The sequence below is a fragment of the Cryptomeria japonica genome, chromosome 10, assembly GCF_030272615.1.
Source record: "Cryptomeria japonica chromosome 10, Sugi_1.0, whole genome shotgun sequence".
NCBI lineage: Eukaryota > Viridiplantae > Streptophyta > Pinopsida > Cupressales > Cupressaceae > Cryptomeria > Cryptomeria japonica.
In genome coordinates this window covers 196,715,460-196,734,818 of record NC_081414.1, presented here as the reverse complement: position 1 = coordinate 196,734,818, position 19,359 = coordinate 196,715,460, and positions in this window count along the sequence as shown.

Genomic DNA, 19,359 nt, shown 5'->3' with positions numbered 1-19,359 from the left:
TCACAAACGCGATTTCCCGACACAGACGCGGCTCTATTTAACGCAGACGCGCTTCTGAGATTTTTTTGTTTGCCAAATGTAATGTTGACTGTTGGAACACAGACGCGATTCTGCCCTTCACAGACACGGCTAGACAACACAGACGCTATTATGCCCGACATAGATGCATTTATGCAAATTTTGTGCAATTTTTTTCCAATCTGTGAAGTCGTTTTGTTGTGACAAAATCTGACTGTTTGACTGATTTTCGTGACAAGAGGACACAGTGTTGATGAAGACCCAATGTTTGCAAGTGTCTAGACTCAAAAATGACTCCAATGTTGTTTGATGTAAAAATGTTTTGCGTACACTTGAAGACACAAAAGACACAATGTTTTGCTGTTTGGTCTTGAATGTTTTGAATGTTTAACATAAGTCAAGCACAATTCTTATGGCTGGCCAAAACAATAGTTGTTGATCCCACATGGGGTTTTACCCCCAAGGCTACGCTATTCAGAGCAGATACTTAGATGGTTGACCTCACTGGCTCCACCCTCGGCACTCACTTCTCGGGTCAGCCAAGCATCAGTCCCCACAAAAACTCCCCGTGGCGAACTTTGTATCTCTACTAAGAACCGTATGTGTGTGGGCCGCTACCAGAGGTCCGACCTCCTGCCCCAACAACTAGAAGGATTTGGGCCTCTAAAACAAAATGGTGCTAGTAAGGGCATCCGCTCGTGTGGCCATACATGCGGCACTTTTAGCTCTGTAAATACAGAAGGCTCTCAGCCGGTAGGGGTTACGCCCTACAACTGATCAAATAAATTTGATCAAACGGGTTTATGGGGAGACATAGTGTCGGTATGAACTAATCAGCACACGTTATCCATAGTTTTCACCATGAATACATTTGTTTATAGTGGTTCGGATGAGGTGGATTTTCCTCGCTACCACTTGGGTCGTTCTCTTCTCACTAGTAGTCCTAATGACCACACGGGAAGACAGGCCCTCTAAAGATTAAACAAAAAGAGCCTATTGCTCAAGACACAAAAGACAATGATTCAATTTTAGTGCACCAATTGAAGTGTTTGCTAGTCTATGAAAACAAGGCACACAATAGAAACAAAAAAAATCCAAAAATCCTTGCCAAGGACCTGCAATAAAGAGTTGTTAGTAGTTTGGATTGTTTCAAATGATTACCCCTTCCTGCAAGCACACAAATTAGGTAAATTTTAAACCCAAAAGACTTTGTGAAAATAGGGGCCTTCAACCAAACGATTTAGCCTTCAAGACAAGCTGCACCAATTTCGTTAGCTAGATCTGAAAATGTTAGCTCAAAATAAACCAGATCTGAAACCCTAGATGCGAAATCCAAAAAACTGAATCAATGAAAATCAATTTTTTTTTTGAAACTGATAAACATAGACGCGGTTACCCTCAACACAGATGCGACTGGGTAACACAGATGTGGTTCTGTGAGACACAGACGCAACTATAGAACACAGACGCATCTTCTGGACACAAACGCAGCCAAAACTAGTGCAGACGCGACTTTACAACACAGACGCGTTTTCTTGAAACCTGCAAAATAAAATAATGCCAAAACACAGACGCGGTTCCAAATGTCACAGACGTGCCAGAAAATCAAAAACGCGATCCGAAAGTACGCAGACGCGGAAATAACAAAATGTTGTTGAAAACGTCGAATCTGCAACTTCACATTACAAAATCTGCAACAAGGATGTTAAATGCAAAAGGGACAAGAGTCCCACCGGGTGTGCCAAAATGTATATGGTTAAAATGGACAACAATAATAACAATATTGAAAGGCTAAATGAATTCAACCACAAAACCCTAGCTTAACAATCAACAAAGATCCACCATAACATATGAAGATTACCCAAGACAATGCAAATCAAATGAAATCATAAAGATTATATCATCACATGTCCAATAGGGTTCGAATCTCCATTCTTCCTATCTCCATTGATCTTGCTTGATATATTTGCTCTTAGTTTTTATGTGCACAAGAGCTCAACAAAGAACAGAATGTGGTTGCAAGTAGGATCGTAGTGTAGTCAATTGCATAAGTTGATTCCTTAGACTCAGTGATTAGCGTTTGATAATGAGGGAAGCATCTCCTTATATAGAAGACACAATATGAAATGGAGGGATAAGATTGAGAGGTGTAAAAGGAGGTCGGCTATGATTAGAGGGTAGGTAAAAGAAATAATAAAATAATGAAAGGGGTAGGTAGTGTATGAATTAAGAGATAAATGACATGCGTCATAGGTAGAAAATGCTAATGAATTAATTAAATAAATAACGATTTATTTAATTAATAGAAGAGGCAGGATAATTAAATAAATAAAAATATTTATTTAATTTAGGAAAATGATAATTTAAATAAATAAATGTATTTATTTAAATGAGAAATAAGGCTAGAAGAGGATAAATGAATTAATTAAATAAATAAGGATTTATTTAATTAATAGAAGAAATAGGCTTAGATAATTAAATAAATAAAATATTTATTTAATTAAACTGGACAATTTTAGGTGTCTACAGCAGCAGGTCAAAAATTTGCAACGGGGTAGAGTTTTCCTATCACAGCTAGGGAATCCCATTTCGGTGAATGAGGTGGAGTGTCTTTTGCATCCTCTGGCCCAACTCTCTGCTCTCCTAAAATAGGTCTAGGATGAGCCTGTACCTCTACCCTTTGATGAAGTAATTTGCTTGGATCAATATTTCCAAGATTTAGAGGCGCAAGCTATGCTCTCTAAGGACGAATGGTTGCCTTTGCAGCAAGCTTTCGACCTTTTCTATCCCGTTGTGGCCTAAGTTTTGGTCTGTGAAGCCAGTAATTATGGGTTCTCCTATTCTATAGGCATAATTTCCCCTGTTATTTGCCAGAAAATGTTCACTTTATTTTTCCCCGATCTAGGTCTTCGGCGAGCTCGGTTGTTTTCGCCTTTTATTTAGCAGCGCGGGGCACGTAGGACACTTGGCGGCATGGTGTTGTTCCCTCGGTTCATTTTTGGCGTCCATTTTTTGAAGCAGCACAATGATGACAAATGGCAATGTGTGTTGACTATTTTCGGCGGGCCCACTCGTTAGCGCAGTATGCGAGCAATTTCTCGCATTTATGTCTTTTTCTGCAGCCCGTCTGTGGTTAGCAGAATCTTTTCAGTTCATGGTAGTTTGCAGACCGTTGGAGGCGAAAAATGAATTTTTAGGGGTGGTTTTGCTGGATGTGACCTCCATAGTGACATGACATGTTTTTCTGTTCAAGGGGGTTATGCCATTTTGGCGTTTTGGGGAACTGTTTTCAGAAGCCGAGGGTTCTTTAAATGCTATTTTTTCCCTGGTGCAAGGGGTTCAGAACTTTAAGAAAAAGGACCATTTAGTTTGCTAAGTAGGAGTTTTATTTCCAGCCTTTAAAACTATTGTGGTTCTACTAGAGAAAGGTTATTCAAATTGTGCCTACAACCTTTATGATGCCTCTTTCAGTGTGCTTTTGATGGTATTTTATGTGTTGTTGTGTTAAATTTCTGATAACTTTGGGAATATATCAATCTAAGACTTTGTCGATTAAACTATGCATCGTACTTGTTATCTTGTGAATGCATGATGAATATTTCTTTATGTTACAAATAAATTTGATTGTAGTTTTTGTTTATGTTCTTGATCCGAACTGGTAGATTGTTGAATGGACTTATAGAAGTCAGATGTTTCTTAGTTTCTGTATGTTCGTTGTCTCTTAATGATTTGGCGTATCGCCCCAGTAGTCTAGTGTTATTACTTTAAGGGTATTTGTATTCTTTCCCTTTCCTCAAAACCCAAGGAAGAGCCGGCTTCTTAATCTCGGAGGTCATTTAGTGTAACCTGCGCAAATTGGTCCCCCTACATTGAATTTCCCATAAGGTTATTTGTTTCCAAAGCAAAATTTAGAGGCAACACTTATCTAGAGACTTTACAACCAAATTAGGTGTCTATCTATCATCATACTAGTCTCATATGTTTTTCAGAACCAGATATGGTACTAAAGTCATTATTAAATCTGAACCATTAGCTAAGGATCATTTAGAACCATACGTATCAAGTTCCATAAATGCAAATCTAGTTATCTAAGAGGAGGAGGAGCCAATTCTGATTAAAGAGCCTAATACACCTATTGATGATATATCAGATATCAACTTAGATAACTGGGCAATAGAGAACCATGAAATTGATCCTCATGTTCACATAGAGCAAGCTGAATTATGAGTCTATATGATTCTTGAGCATGATGCAATCATACCAAATCTTATTAAGAAGGAAAAAGAACCAGAGCAACGAGGTAATCAACTTTGGAAATTATATTTTGATGGCTCAAGGAGTAAAACCGGTGCAGGTGGAGGGGCTATGCTGATATCACCAGAGGGACAAAGGTATTATTTAGCTTTCAGATTCACTTTCAGTTTAACAAATAATGCTACAGAATATGAAGCCCTAATTCATGGCCTAGAATGGGCTAGAAAGAGAGGTATTAAGTGCTTACAAGTATATGGTGATTCTGAATTAGTAACAAATCAGATTAAAAATCTGCATGTGACAAAAAATGATTTATTAAAGATGTACAAGCATAGAGCATGGGATTTAATAGAAGGTTTTGATGCTTTTAATTTGTTGTCAATTCCAAGGAACCAAAATAAACATGCTGATATGCTAGCCTCTTTAGGGGCTCAATATGATGTCCCTGTTGATTTAGAAAATGTACATGTACAACAGTATGTCAAAGTGGTAGTCAAACCATCTATACCAGATAATATAACAAATTGGCAAGTTTTTGACAACGATGAGCAAATCATCAATTTCTTAATACATGAAGCGGAATTTGCTGCTGGTAATCAGAAAAAATGGCAGCAACAATATGATGATCAAATAGTACAACTGAAAACAAATAAAGTACCGAAGGGTCTAGTCACCCTAGAATCAATTTTTAGTTCTGACAATCATGCTAGAAGAGATAGAAACAACATGATAATCAAGCAAGATAATTTTGAGCAAATTCAGATCTATGATAACATGCTTCTCAATCTTGGAAAGGTATGTAGTACTTCTGAACAACAAGCTTTATTTCACTTTGTTAAGAATTCAATGATATTTTTGCTTGGGAGTATGGAGACGTGAAGGGTTTTAACCCTGCACTAGCTCAACACGCTATTGAGTTACAACCCAATGCAAAGCCAATCAGGCAGAAACAAAGACCCCTGAATCCCAAGCTTGAACATTTAATGAAGGCTGAATTGAACAAACTCATTGAAGGTAATATCATTTATCCTATTAAACATACTTCATGGGCTTCTAATTTAGTACTAGTTAGAAAGAAAAATGGTGAAATAAGATTATGTGTTGATTTCCATGATCTGAACATTGCTTCACTTAAGGGCCATTATCCACTACCCTCCATGGAGTAGATTTTACAAGTGGTTTCTAGTTCTGAAAGATTTTATTTACTAGATGGATATTCAGGTTATAATCAAATTCTAGTAAATCAAGATGATCAGCATAAAACTGCATTTACAACTAAGTGGGGTACAATGGCATACAAAAAAATGCCATTTGGACTATCTAATGCAGGAGCCACTTTTCAGAGAGCAATGGATATGGCTCTAAAAGGGCTTATTAATAAATTTGTGCTTGTATATCTAGATGACATTACTATTTTTTCAAGAAGTGTTGATCAACATTTTGATCATTTAAGACATATTTTTGAAAGGTGCAGAGAATTTGGAGTCTCACTGAATCCAAAAAAGAACATTTTTTCTATTCATGAAGGAAAACTTCTAGGGTTTACTGTGTAAAAAGAGGGTATTTTGATAGATCCAGAAAGAATCACAACTATTCTAACATTTGCCACTTTTGACACATAAAAATGGCTTACAAATTTTTATAGGGAGAATTAACTTTGTTAGGAGGTTTATACCTAACATTGTTGCATTATTGCAGCCACTAACAACAATGCTTAAGAAGGATGTAGTTTTCAAATGGACCAAGGAAGGTACTAATTTTTTTGTAGATATCAAAGAGGCACTTGCATTAGCCCCAACATTGATTAAATTATGAGAAGGACTTCATACTATATGTTTTTGGAGGTGTTGACACTATCTTAGCCATGCTTTGTCAACAAAATGAAGAAGGACAAGACCAACCAATTGCATTTTACAACCACATACTACAGGACTATGAGGTAAGATACTCATTTGTGGAAAAGCATGTACTTGCAGTTATTAAAAGCCTCAAAAAATTCAGGCATATGCTATCCAATAATAAAATTCATTTGCAAGTAGCTCATCCTACAGTTAAGGAATTTTTGCTTAATAAAGACATCAATGATAAGAGGGCAGGATGGATAACCAGAGTTATGGAGTATGATGTTGACATAAAAGTAACAAAACTGGTTAGAGGCAAAGATCTATGTAAACATATGGTAGAAGATGCAAAAAACAACCATCAAACCGAAGAACAAGCTGCCTTTGTACTCATAAATGAAGGAAATGATGCTACATCAAATGAAGAAATAGATGCAGCAGCTAATAACACAGTTTTCAAGCCTGATTGGATCCAAAAAATGATCCATTATTTACTTACTGTCAACTTCCCTGAAGGATTGGACAAGTCCAAAAGGAGGTATTATAGATTACAAGCAATTTCTTATGCTATCATAGATAGTGTACTTTATAAGAGAGATTTTCATGGAGTTTTACTCAGATGCATACAACCAAATCAGGTTGATAGAATTTTAGAAGAATTCCATAATGGACATGTAGGAGGTCATTTAGTAGCAAGATCAACAACCCTAAAAAATCATGAGAGCTGGTTACTACTGGCCGGATTTGTTCAAAGATACACAAAAATGGGTAAGAAATTTTGAAAAATGCTCACTTTTTGCAGGAAAGCAAATACTTGCAGCTTTGCCACTTCAGCCAATACTTTATAGAACAACCATTTGCCAAATGGGGATTAGATTTTATTGGGCCTATTAATCCACTTTCAAGTGTAGGACACAAATGGATCCCAACAACAACGGATTATTTTACCAAATGGACTGAAGCAATCACATTAAAAGAGGCAAATGAGAATTTAGTTCTGAATTCAGTTTGGTACCCCGGACATGATTATATCAGATAATGCCTTAGCTTTTATTGATTTAAAAGTTTCAAATTGGTCGGTTAAAAACAATATTTTTCTAAGTGCTTCATCAAATTATTACCCCCAGGGTAATGGACAAGCTTAATCAACCAATAAAAATCTGATTAAGATCATTAAAAAGTCTAGTCAACATAATCAAAGAACATGGCATGAAGAACTAAAATTGACACTATGGGCCGATAGGATAACACCAAAAAGAGCTACAGGTTTTTCACCTTATGTTCTTGTTTATGGCAAAGAGGCCAAATTGTCAATATCAGTAGAGTTTCCAACTCTTAGTTATATAAAAGAGCTTGAAATGCTAGAGGAGTAGCCAATGGAGATCAGACTTGCTCATTTGATGGAGTTGGAAGAAACCAGAAAAGAAGCTTTCAGAAAGCTTGAAATTCACCATTCTCAAATGAAGAAGACATTTGATAAAAAGGTAGTAGCGAGGACCTTCGATGAAGGTGATTTAGTTTTCAAATTGGATGAACTTAAAAGCAGACCTGGTAGACATACCAAGTTTGGTGCGATGTGGGATGTTCAATATATAATCAATGAGAAGAAGCAACATAATGCATTTCAACATTCAAAGCTAGATGGAGAAGTTCTGTCGATCCCAGTTAACGGGATCCACCTCAAACCTTGTTTTTGAGGATTTATCTTTCAGCTAATAAGTGCTTTTGCACATTTCCTATTTTCAATAAGTGCATTTGTTGTACCTCTTTCATTTATGTTTTAGCTAGTTTATTTCAATAAGCAGTTGTTTGCACAACTTGCAGGCTCTTCATAGAGCATTGTTTTGTTTCAATTTTGTTCTTGTTGTTGTTTCCTACTTTCAGTTTGAGTTTTCAAAGAGCTAAATTTCAGAAACAGGGCAAGACTCTGCACCCAATGGATACAACTAAAGGCAACTCGTCTGAGTTGATATGTTTAGCAGGCACACACCCCTGACAGGTTGCCAAAATGTTATCTAAATTTTGAATTATCAAAATTTGATAGGCCTATGATTGGCCTTATATATCAAATGAAAAAAGGTACAATTTTTTTTTCCCTTATCCTTCATCATTTATCAAATTTGAATATACAAATAAAGAATTATTTTCAAATGCAATGTATTTCAATAATGAACATCAGAAGAGATGCATATGAAAGAATTTTTTTATCTATATAAATGTGTAAGGACCCACACAAGTTGTGGGTATGACTAAGAATGTGCAACAAGTAGAATGATACATAAATGTATAAATAGAATGAGAGAAGGAAAGATTTGTCATTGCCTTTGAATGACGAACTATTGGTTAGTTGAAGTTGTATCTTTGTTTCTTCATGCCCCATGTGCTCCTAGTGTACCTACAAAGGGTGAGAAACAGATGTAATAGAGCTCAATATCTTTATTCTCTAACAATATACGCATGTACATATATATCAGACCACAAATAGAAAGAATCAGAATAGAACAACAAGTGAATCAGAGATCATAAAAGTCCAACCATCTAAAGTTTCAAGAGCTTCTTGTTTTTCTAACTTGTTTGTTCACTGTGCAGATATAAAGCAAGTTTCCATCTCATAAGTATAAGGTATGTGGGTGAAAATGGGCTCCCACAAGCATAGAGCTCAGCATATCAGTCGTCACTCACTGGATGACATTAGACAGTTGTTGGCTATAGAAAGCGACTGTATCCACAATCCCATACAATGTCACTCAATGGTAGTATAAAACTACCATTTAATGGCAGTACATACAACTATACATAAATTCGCACTCAAAAGTCAGCAAGTGACTAAAGCCACACAACAAGTGAAAGGTTTGCATCATGTACATGAGAAAGAAAAAGAAAAAGAAAATCATACACAGTCACATAGTTTGAGGTAGTCATTACAAGGTGACAATAAAAGTACAGTCATTTGGGCATGAGGTACTAACAGTGGCATTTTCAAGCAAAGTGTGGTCACTATGATTTGACAACCAACAGTGAGTCACAATGGAGCAGTTCTAGATGAGCAATAAGCCAGAACAGTCTTCACGTTTTAGTTTTTCCATCACGATTCAACAAATGTAATGATTATGGTGATTGTTATGAAGAGCCTTCAAAGTAGAGAAAGATGAGTTATATTTTGGAAGCTTATTGCAGTGCTTACAAGTCATATTTATATATTTGCATACAATGTCAGCTATGACATAAAATAATAATGTAAACTTTAAGAAACAGTTCTTAATCATAGAATGGCAACTCATAGTCATGAAATTAATCATTGCAAAGAAACATTCCATTAAGATAATAATATGACTACAAGTATAGTGATATAAATAAATATCCTTTTAATGCAATAATGTTATTCATGGTCAAGGGAAGCAAAAGGATAGATCACATAAGCATGAGATTGATTGAAAATAGTTACATTATCCATAAGTATTCATGAGGGAAATATAGCACCACAGTGACATGGAATTAGCAAAGAAACAACAAAGATGCAATAGAAATAACAACATATCTAAGCTTGAAGACATTAGTGGTGAGAAGAAAATGATATTTTCTCAGTCATTAATGATAGGACAACAATGGAAAAAATGAATAGTTTAGAGCAAAGATCATGCACACTCATGAAGATATAGATGATAAAGAGACCCAAAAGTCAAACATGAATACAGTGAGCACATAGGGCTTAAGTGCAAACTCAAGCAGGAATATACAGTGACCTTTGAACATAAGGTAATAAGTATAATACTTTTCAATAAAGATTCCAAGTGACCAACTCATATATGACAGAATTAATATCAGAAAATAGATTTTTAGCAAGATATAATACCAAGTATAAAGACAATCCATATAATGAATTTCTTCTGTAGTCCTAGTGAGTTTTACAAAGCCAACACCATGTCAACAACGTTCTCAGTACTATAACAATGATATTCATATGATATTATTCAAAAACATGAGATAAGATGAGGCATCAACATTGTTAAAGGAAAAGTCACATAATATTGCCACAGTCTCAAATCTTCAATACATGGTTATTTAAAAATGGACAATGATGACATAATGTTGCATCTAAATACACAAAAGCACATACAACAGTTAAATATGTTAACAACCTACTATACAAAATGAAGGAACAAAGCAATGGGCACAACATAATCAAAAGTGTGCTACTGTTATAAATGGTTAGTGCAGGGGCCTTGTGTCATTCATGGACATGTTGCTAATGAGACACTTATACAAATAAGCAGCCCTAAGCCTAACGTATATCTGTGATTCAAAAATGGCATCTTAGACTCACAATAGTGAAAAGAACAGTTCCAGTAATGATAACTATGACAGATAAAGGAGTATCTCATTTAGTGTAATCATCAAGCGTAACGAATTAAGACAGAGCATCTAAGAATAAAGACTCAGTCCTCCTACAATAGTGCCATAGGGTATGAACATGTTATCAACCAAATACAATCAATGAACAGGGTTGCCATTATGATTAACATTGATTAAGTTGTCACAGAGAAAGACACACAAGGATACTGTCATACAAAGATCTATCTGAAAGATAGCCAACTAATAGGACTACTATAATGAATGTCAAGGCAATGATACCACAATAAAAAACACACTCACAACAAGATTATTCATGAAGGAGTAAAGAAGGAGCATTAGCAGTCTTTGAGCAAATAGAACAGTTAAAGGAGGTCATAATACCGTCTCTTGAAAGCTGCCTAAGGTGCATACACAGGTTTAGTACTCATATTTTGTCATGAGTAACTGTATTATTCAACATAAAAAGCAGTGATCATGAGAAGAATGATCATTAACTTCATGAGCAAATAAAGTAACAAATCAAAGCAATAACAGTAAGCTCCAGCATAAGAAAAATCAATTAAATAGATGCATTAAGAGGTATGCACTAAGGAATAAATCAAAGGTTAAAAATGTAGAGATCACCGCCTAATGATGCAAACTAGAAGAATATTCCAGTCATAATACAGTTATAAAGATGAAGAGTAATGACAATATATTGCAGTGGTACTAGAATGATTTATTTGAAAGGATCAAAATGACAGTGATAAAGCTTGTAACAATCCATCAAATCAATGCCAATTTTGTAGAGAATATTTGCAATCTCGATGAAAGTTTGTGCCATAGTGAACAAAGAAGGTAGAATTTTGATTCAGAGAAAGTGGTAATGAGTAATTCAAGAGTTGGGAAGAACATAATAAAGCAGTTAGAATCAAAATCACAATTATAATATCCTTAAATACAGTGTATATTCCTAAAAGCAACTCAGAATATTCACCTTCCAAGCTCAGAGGAAAGGTAATGATAATTACAGTCCAAACTTCAAGAACCCTCATAAAACCTTTTGTAAGTTTAAAGAGAATTCCATCCAAAGGGCAATCACAATGAATAGTCATTTCACACACAACCCCATCAGGGAAAAGAATAAAGAATTTATGCCTTTGAATCATGGACAGTCGAGGGAGCAAGATTCAGTAATATATTCAAGGAGTGGCTACAATGGAGTTATTTTTAGAGTAAAGATAACGAATACAAACCTAGAAAAGGATCAGATTCAATCACACCTCCAATAATATGTTGAGAATTCATGAGACAAAGATATACCTTGCTAGAACAGTTTAATCACAATCTAAGGTGCAATTACAGTCATAGGGTCTTTGGAGATAGTAGCTGCCATGGCTTATCAAAATCAAAAGTAAATGCCAAAACCCACAAATCTGCATTTCAAATCCCATAAATCCTAGTTCAAAGTCTAACACAGAGATTTTTGAGTTAAAATCCGTTTTTAGTTTTAGGAGGTATTCAAAGGGAGCCGACCCATAACCCAGAGATTTGTTTCTCATTCTTAGTTCACCCACAACTCGAGATTCATTTCCATGTTGCACAAGATCGCTCAAGTACTGGTATTGATTTGCTTGGCAGAAGCAGGTGCATCCTTGGTGACAACAACAACATCTAGATTATCCATCTCCCCCCACTTAGTCTGCCTACCCAAATTAACTTCCGATACTTGGTACCTAGGGGTGGCTTGAGAGGTTTCCTCAGAATCTCAAACTGGTGCTTCTATGCTAGCAATTGCATCTCCCAAGTTTGTCCTTGATAGATGATGAATTGTTCTTGCTCTCTTTTCTCTCCTTGGAGACTCGGTAATTGCATCCTGTAAAGTTATATTCAGGAGGATGACCTTTTCCTTCTTCTTGAAGGTAAAACTTAACCATTGAGGTACAGTGTCGTCTTGTTCCTCTCCCTGCACTGTTACCTTCGTAGTAATCCTATGAGCTTCTATATTATGTTCCTACTCTTCTTCTTGGTGCTCTTCATCTTGTTGTTGTTGTTGTTGTTGTTGCTCTTGCTGATTTGGAGGAGTTGGTGGCCTTTGTTGGAATTGAGAAACTTGTTGAACAAGATTGGCTTGTAGTACCTGCGTGGGTTGTTGTTGCTTTGTTATCTCCTCCAACTTTTCTTAAACTTCTTCTTCAAATACCTTTTATGTTTCTTATGCCTGCCTTTGCCCATCCCCTCCTAATTGTTGAAGTAATATTTCTTGGTCCTCAGGAGTAAGGACTATCCTTTCATCTTGCTCATCATGTTCAACATGTTCTTGTCCTTCATCATATCTTTCTTCTCTCATAACCTGTACATGAATGTCCATTGGTTTTACCTATACTACTGGCTCTTTTGTAGCTCCCAGTTGTTTTTCTAGTTGAGTTGTGGTAGGCTCCTCATGTGGTTCTTTTTGTTTCTTTTCAACTTTCCTCTTTTTTGCTACAATTGCAATTGGTTCATCATCTTCATCAGAATCTTTCCCAATATCATGGATGATGACTTGCTCTTGGGTTGGTATTGGAGGAGGTGTGGTCTTTTTTATTGAAGGAGAAGGAGGAGGTTGCGTTTTGGTAGTCTCAATTTGAGAGGCACCCTCTCCTGGAACCATCCCAATAGTATGAACAATGGGAGTAACGTAATCTTGTGGAATAGCTTGTAACCCTGTGGTGATCCCATGCTCAATGACAATTTTTAAGAATTGAGATTCTTTCATTTTAGTGTTCAACTACCTCTTAAGCTCCCTATTATCAATTGGTACTGCTGCCTCCTCAAGATCGATGGAAGTATTCTTCCTTGAATCAGACCTTGTTCTTCTTACATATTCTTTGTGGACTTTGGTCTGAGGGTTATCAATAGCTTTGCCCTTTTTCTTCTTTCTGGCAACACTTGGTTGGATCCTTAAGTTTAGCCATTGCATTGTTCTCTCCACAACCTTTGCAGTAACAATATCAATATATAGCTCCTCTTGGTTGGACCATCTAATAGGAGTAAGGGGTCTTCTATCAATTCCCTTTTCTTTGAATATAGGATCAAGCAACTCACCATCATCCCTTAATTCCTTTGGAATATTTGTTTCAATTTCAAAATATCTAATCTGTGGAACAATCAACCTGTAATATCCTTTTTCTCTGGCCTCAAACCTATCCTGTAAATTAGCCCAAAATCTTCTAAGGCTGGCTTGTGACCCTTGTAAGAGATAGGCATCATTTGTTTCAGTTTTCCATATGCGTCATATCTTTCTCTTGAATAATTGAACTCTTTTAGGCTCAAATCATGAAGTTCTTGTTTTGCCACCTTAGCTGCCTATATATTAGGACATGTATAATGTTCTAGAGAAACGGGCAAAGTAATTCCCGTCTTGTGCTTCAATGTCAGCAATGCCTGTACACCAACCAATTGCCTAGCATATTACAAAATGACTATTATGTTGCTACAATACCTTGGTAGAAGGAATGGATTGCCTATAAAGCCACTGACCCGAAGGTAGGTAGATCGTTGGCTTTGTAAGAAGCAACAACCCCATTCTTTAACCATTTGCATTGCCTCTAGGGTTAGTCTGTATCCAACATCACCTGTTAGTTTTATTATTACAACATAAATGAAAGCATCATTCAATCTTTTAAAATGAAGTTTGGCCCGAGAGATAGGCAATTGAGTGTAATATTCCCACACTCTTTTTTGTTCGGACTCTTCTCCTAGTTTCCCTTCAGTTTTTAGCCTTGAAAACTTACTAGCACGAGCTACCACCCATATGACATAAGAAGTCATGAATAACTTCTTCATTTGGAGGATTGTGGTTAGGTGATTATGACTGTTATAAAAAATAATCTGTGGCTAATCAAAATATTCTTTCCCAATCAAAATTGTGGTCATGTAATGAAACATCCATGTGTGAAAATGCCTGCAGTCTAGCTTTCCAAAGACTCTACTCAACATGATGATAAGGTCTCTTTGAGGCTCCTGGAAATATGCTCTCAGAATATATGTATCCTTTAGCCTTCTCTTCCTTGGCTCCTCGAGCCATGCTTCATTGATGTGTCTTTTGTAGTTATAATTCTTCACAAATATAAAGGTGGACCGCTCTTCAGTTGTTACTAGAACCTCCTCCCTCACTAGTATCCCAAAGGTCATTCCTATCACGTCTGGTGAGAGAACCACAATAACATTCCCATTTACATCAATACATTTCCTGGTATCTGGCTGGTAGTGTTGGACAATTGTCATTATCAACTTTGATGATTGCATAGCTTGAGGCAATATAGTCGCCTCCACCAGCCCTGATCTCTTAATCCTCCTATATGGTGCTTCAAGGGCATGACGTGCAGGTGCCAATTGGGTTTTAATATCTTCAATCTCTATATGTCCAATTTCAATATCAGTTACCCACTGAACTTCATCTTCCAGCTTTGAGGTGAGTGTCTGTCCTTGATACTGATACTTCATTGTTATTGGCTTCTTGTCAAGCTTCGCCTCCTCCTTAGTCCTTTTCTTGCTTGGGGATGGGTCCATCAATCTACTTTATCCTTCAAAAAAAGATCAATAATTAGCTATTACTTCATATTATCAAATCATCACATATTTTAGAACTCTGGGGTTCTGGGGTATAAAACTCTTCAAAACAGCTAGTTTCGAGATTCTGAGATCCCGAGTTATAAAATGCAAAATAAGAAGGAACTTCAGAATTTTGGGATTCCAGGATCCCGAGTTAAGGAAAGGGCAAAACAACTAACTCTAGAACTTTGGGGTTCCTAGGTGGATAAAAACATTACAAGAGTCAATTTCAAAACTTCGGGATTCTGGGGTTTCAAGATGGATAAGATAGCTTCAAAAAAAAACTCTGGAATTGTGGAGTTCCGGGATTCCGAAATGGGAAAATCTCTTAGGCAAGGGACTTTGGAACTTTGGGGTTCCAAGATGGGTAAAAATATTAACGAATGGGCACTTTGAAACTCCGGGGTTCTGGGGTATTGAATTGGGTAAATTTGAGGCACTTCGGGATTTCAAAATCCCGAGGGGGACTCCGCAAGGCGGGAAAATGAAAGGTCGGTTTATAGAAAGCACAAAAAATCTAATCTAACCCTAGCTAAACAACATGAAAAATGAGAAAACAAAAACAAACAAACCAACCAATCTGATGAGGTGACAAATTGGGATACACGAAAATGCAAGGAAGCAAATCATCTTATGGGAGAGCTCAAGTTTCGCAGAGAAAGAATGCACAAATGACCAAAAAATCATACCGTACAACCTTACTAAACATGACCTCAGGATTCTGAGATAAAACAAAGGGAATCTTAGAACTCCGGGGTTTCGAGGCCTTAACACATGCAAAATGACACCTCGGGACTTCGAGGTTCCAGAGTTCCGGGGTCAAACACAAAACGAGCTTGGGATTTTGGAATTTCGAAATTTCGAATCTCAAATCAAAAGACAACAAAACATAAAGAACTCAGATTTCCGGGATTCCTAGGTTCTGAGGCCTCCACAAGACAAAGAAGACAAGATTTCACAACTTCAAGGTTCTGGAGTTTCGAGATCTTGAATCCAAAAAAAACACAAGCAAGACTTTGAGACTTCGGGGTTCTGGAGTTTTGAGGTCTTGGTAGAAAAATGAAGGCACAAAGAACACTTCGAAATTGCGGGGTTCTGGGGTTCTGAAGCAAACCAAAAACAAACCAAAAGGGGCACCTCAGAACTCTGGGGTTCCAAAGTGTCCAAGGCAAAAATCACAAAGGAAGGCAAAAAGAAAGAAAATAAAAGACAAGAAAAGGGAACGCACATTTTCATGCCAAAAAAATGATGGGGGTAGATATGTAAGGCATAACAAATGGTGACTTTCTGGGAAAAAATACTCTAGGCCTTTTAGAATGTCATAATTTCTGGTTTCGTAGACTTCCAAGATTACTATCATTCAAGGTAATAAATAAAAAGAAAAAGGTTTGAGTGAACCAATGACCAGACAATTGAATTAGGAACAAAACAAGATTAGCCTTAAGTGTTGCTTCTGATTAATTACCCCATCTTTCTAATCACGAAGATAAACAATGAAACATGGGCCCAAGCTACGTGAGTGAAGTCAACCATGTGTTCTGTGCAAGGTTATCTGGGGCATAGCTCTGCTATCAGCCAAACGTCTATAGCCCTGATAGAGATACCTATGGTCACCGTTAAGCAGTGCTCCACTGTCAGCCAGGTGTTTATAGCCTCAGTGGAGATTACTTGAAACACCCTAATAAGCTGCATCAGGTTGATATTTTTGCTCATTCAATTTTTTTAAGAATTTACTTTCACTTTATTGGATATAAAGACTTAACTGCTTGAAACTTAAAGCAACTTTCAAAACAATGAAGCTTTAAAACCGGGTTGGGGACAATGGTGGACAATGATAAACAACCTGACTTCGGAGTTTTCACTTGGAAACAAGCTCTATTGACATCTTCAAGGATTTCATGATGTATCTTAATGTGATGATGGTGCTGGGCAATCAAGTTAGTCTTCACCAATTGAATATCAAAAATTTGAATCATCATTAACATTTTATATTCCACCTTAGACAAATGTAGGCAAGGATTTCAAAACTATCCCAGGGATAATGAAGTTATAAAGAGCTAAGAGTCGAAGTCTCTCAAAATTCAACCATGTTATGCAAAGAATATCTACCATATCAAAAAAATTGAGAATAAATACTTTCCCCAAACGAACAAAGCAACGAACAACGACAACAAAAAATATGAAACAAAACACAAACAAACAAAGCAAACAAAAATAACTAAACTACTATGATACAAAGGATCAAGCTCAATTTTATATTAATCAAAATAATGCTTGAGAAACTAACCATTGACAGGCAATGGTACAGGTAATTATCCACTTAATGAGCTCAATCGGAAGGTGTTCTCTCCTAAGATATCAGCAATTTGGTAAGGACCTAACCACAATCTTTCAAATTTATGGTGATCACCCTTCTTTTCTTTGGCTTTGTCCCATAAAAGAACTAAGTCAAAGATCCAGAAAGCTTTCACCTTGGCTCTTTTATCAAACCATCGCTTAACGACAACTTGATGCTTAACGAAATGTTGTAAGGTATTTATCCTATGTTCATCAAGTTTCAACAAGTTCAGGAGGCGAACTTCTACCTTGTCCTCAATTTCAAGTTCTTTCATCAATTGGAGGACAAGGATTTGTAAATTGACTAGGAAAACTGGATTTTGTCCATAGACAAGATAGTATGGAGAAGTCCCTAGGGTAGCCTTAATTCTTGTTCTATCAGCCTAAACGGCGTAATTCAATTGGTTGTCCCAATCTCTAGGGTCCTTCTCAACCAACTTCCTAATGACATCTAGGATATTCTTATTAGTAGACTCAGCTACTTCGTTTCCATGAGGATAATAATTAGACGAAAACTTAAGAACTACCTTGAATTCATATGCCCATTGCATTAGTTGTGCAGAAGTAAAAGCTGGATTGTTGTCACATACCAGAGCGAAGGGCATTCCAAACCTAGTCACGATATGTTCTTTAAGGAGTTTAAGAATTGTTTCTGCAGTGACATTCTTACATGCTTGTGCTTCTATCGAGCAAGTGCAATAATCTATGGCAGTCAGTATGAATTTGTGCTCTGTAGATGAATTGGGGTTAATCACTTCAACAAAATCCAATGCCCATTGGGCGAAAGGTCTGACCTCGAATACTGGCTGAAGGGGCATAACTGGATTCCTTTCTCTAGAAGCCATCATCTGACAGGTGTGATAGTGCCTTACATGTTCACAAGTGTCCTTAAAGATGTTTGGCTAGTAGTAACCAGCTTTCAGGATTTGAAGAGCTATAGAATCTACCGACCCATGGCTCGTACCATATTTGCCATGAAATTATTCAATCATCTTACTAGCTTCCTGACGATCTAGACATCTAAGATAGATGCCTTCATAATTTTTTTGATAGAGTGTTGAATCCTTAATCATATAATTGGCACTTTTGAGCCTCAAGGCTCGCCTCTGTGTTGTAGTCAATCCTTCTGGGCATATGTTATTTAGGAATATAAAAATCAAATCCATGTACCAGGGATCTTTTGTGAATGATTCCACTAGTAGAAATATGGCAAATAAATGACCAGGTGACTAAAAATTTTAGTCACCGCAACTAAAAATAACTAAATTCTAGCCATCTTTTACAACACAACTATAAATGACTAAATAAATGACTAATTTGGTGATTAGGTAAGAAACCCAACTATAAATGACTAAATAAATGACTAATTTGGTCATTAGGTAAGAAACACAACTAAATAATTAGTCACACAAATAAAAATGACTAAAAAAATGACTACTACTCCTCTATACTATTAGTCACACAAAAGTTTCCAGAGTGCTACCAAGTTAAGAGCATTAATATGGTGAATGCATCCATTGTTAAAGATTAATAATACCCATCCTTTTTGATGTGTGAATTTTTTTCTTCAAAGGTTTTCTCTAGGCAAATATTGTCTTCATATTATTTGTTTTGATTTTATTTTTATTATCAATTTTATGCAATCACATAATCATCATATAGTAATCACTTGATAAGAAAAACTAAGTTTTAGATTTGCATACACTTGTAATAGATGCTATCAAATTAGTTTCTTCTTGTCTCCCAATAGACTTGTTATCAAATAAGAGATACCTCTACATCTATCTCCTTTTATATATAATTACACGATGTGATTTTTTTTTTCAAAAATAATGAGATTTGATTGAGGTGGAGGGAGAAACTTACTGCACTTTCATGTCCTTGCAACATGTTCATTAAAGGTGATCATTAATACCATCTTAATAAAATTTTAGGACATAGGACTTGAATTTGAGGCGAAAGATTGACATAAACAAATTGT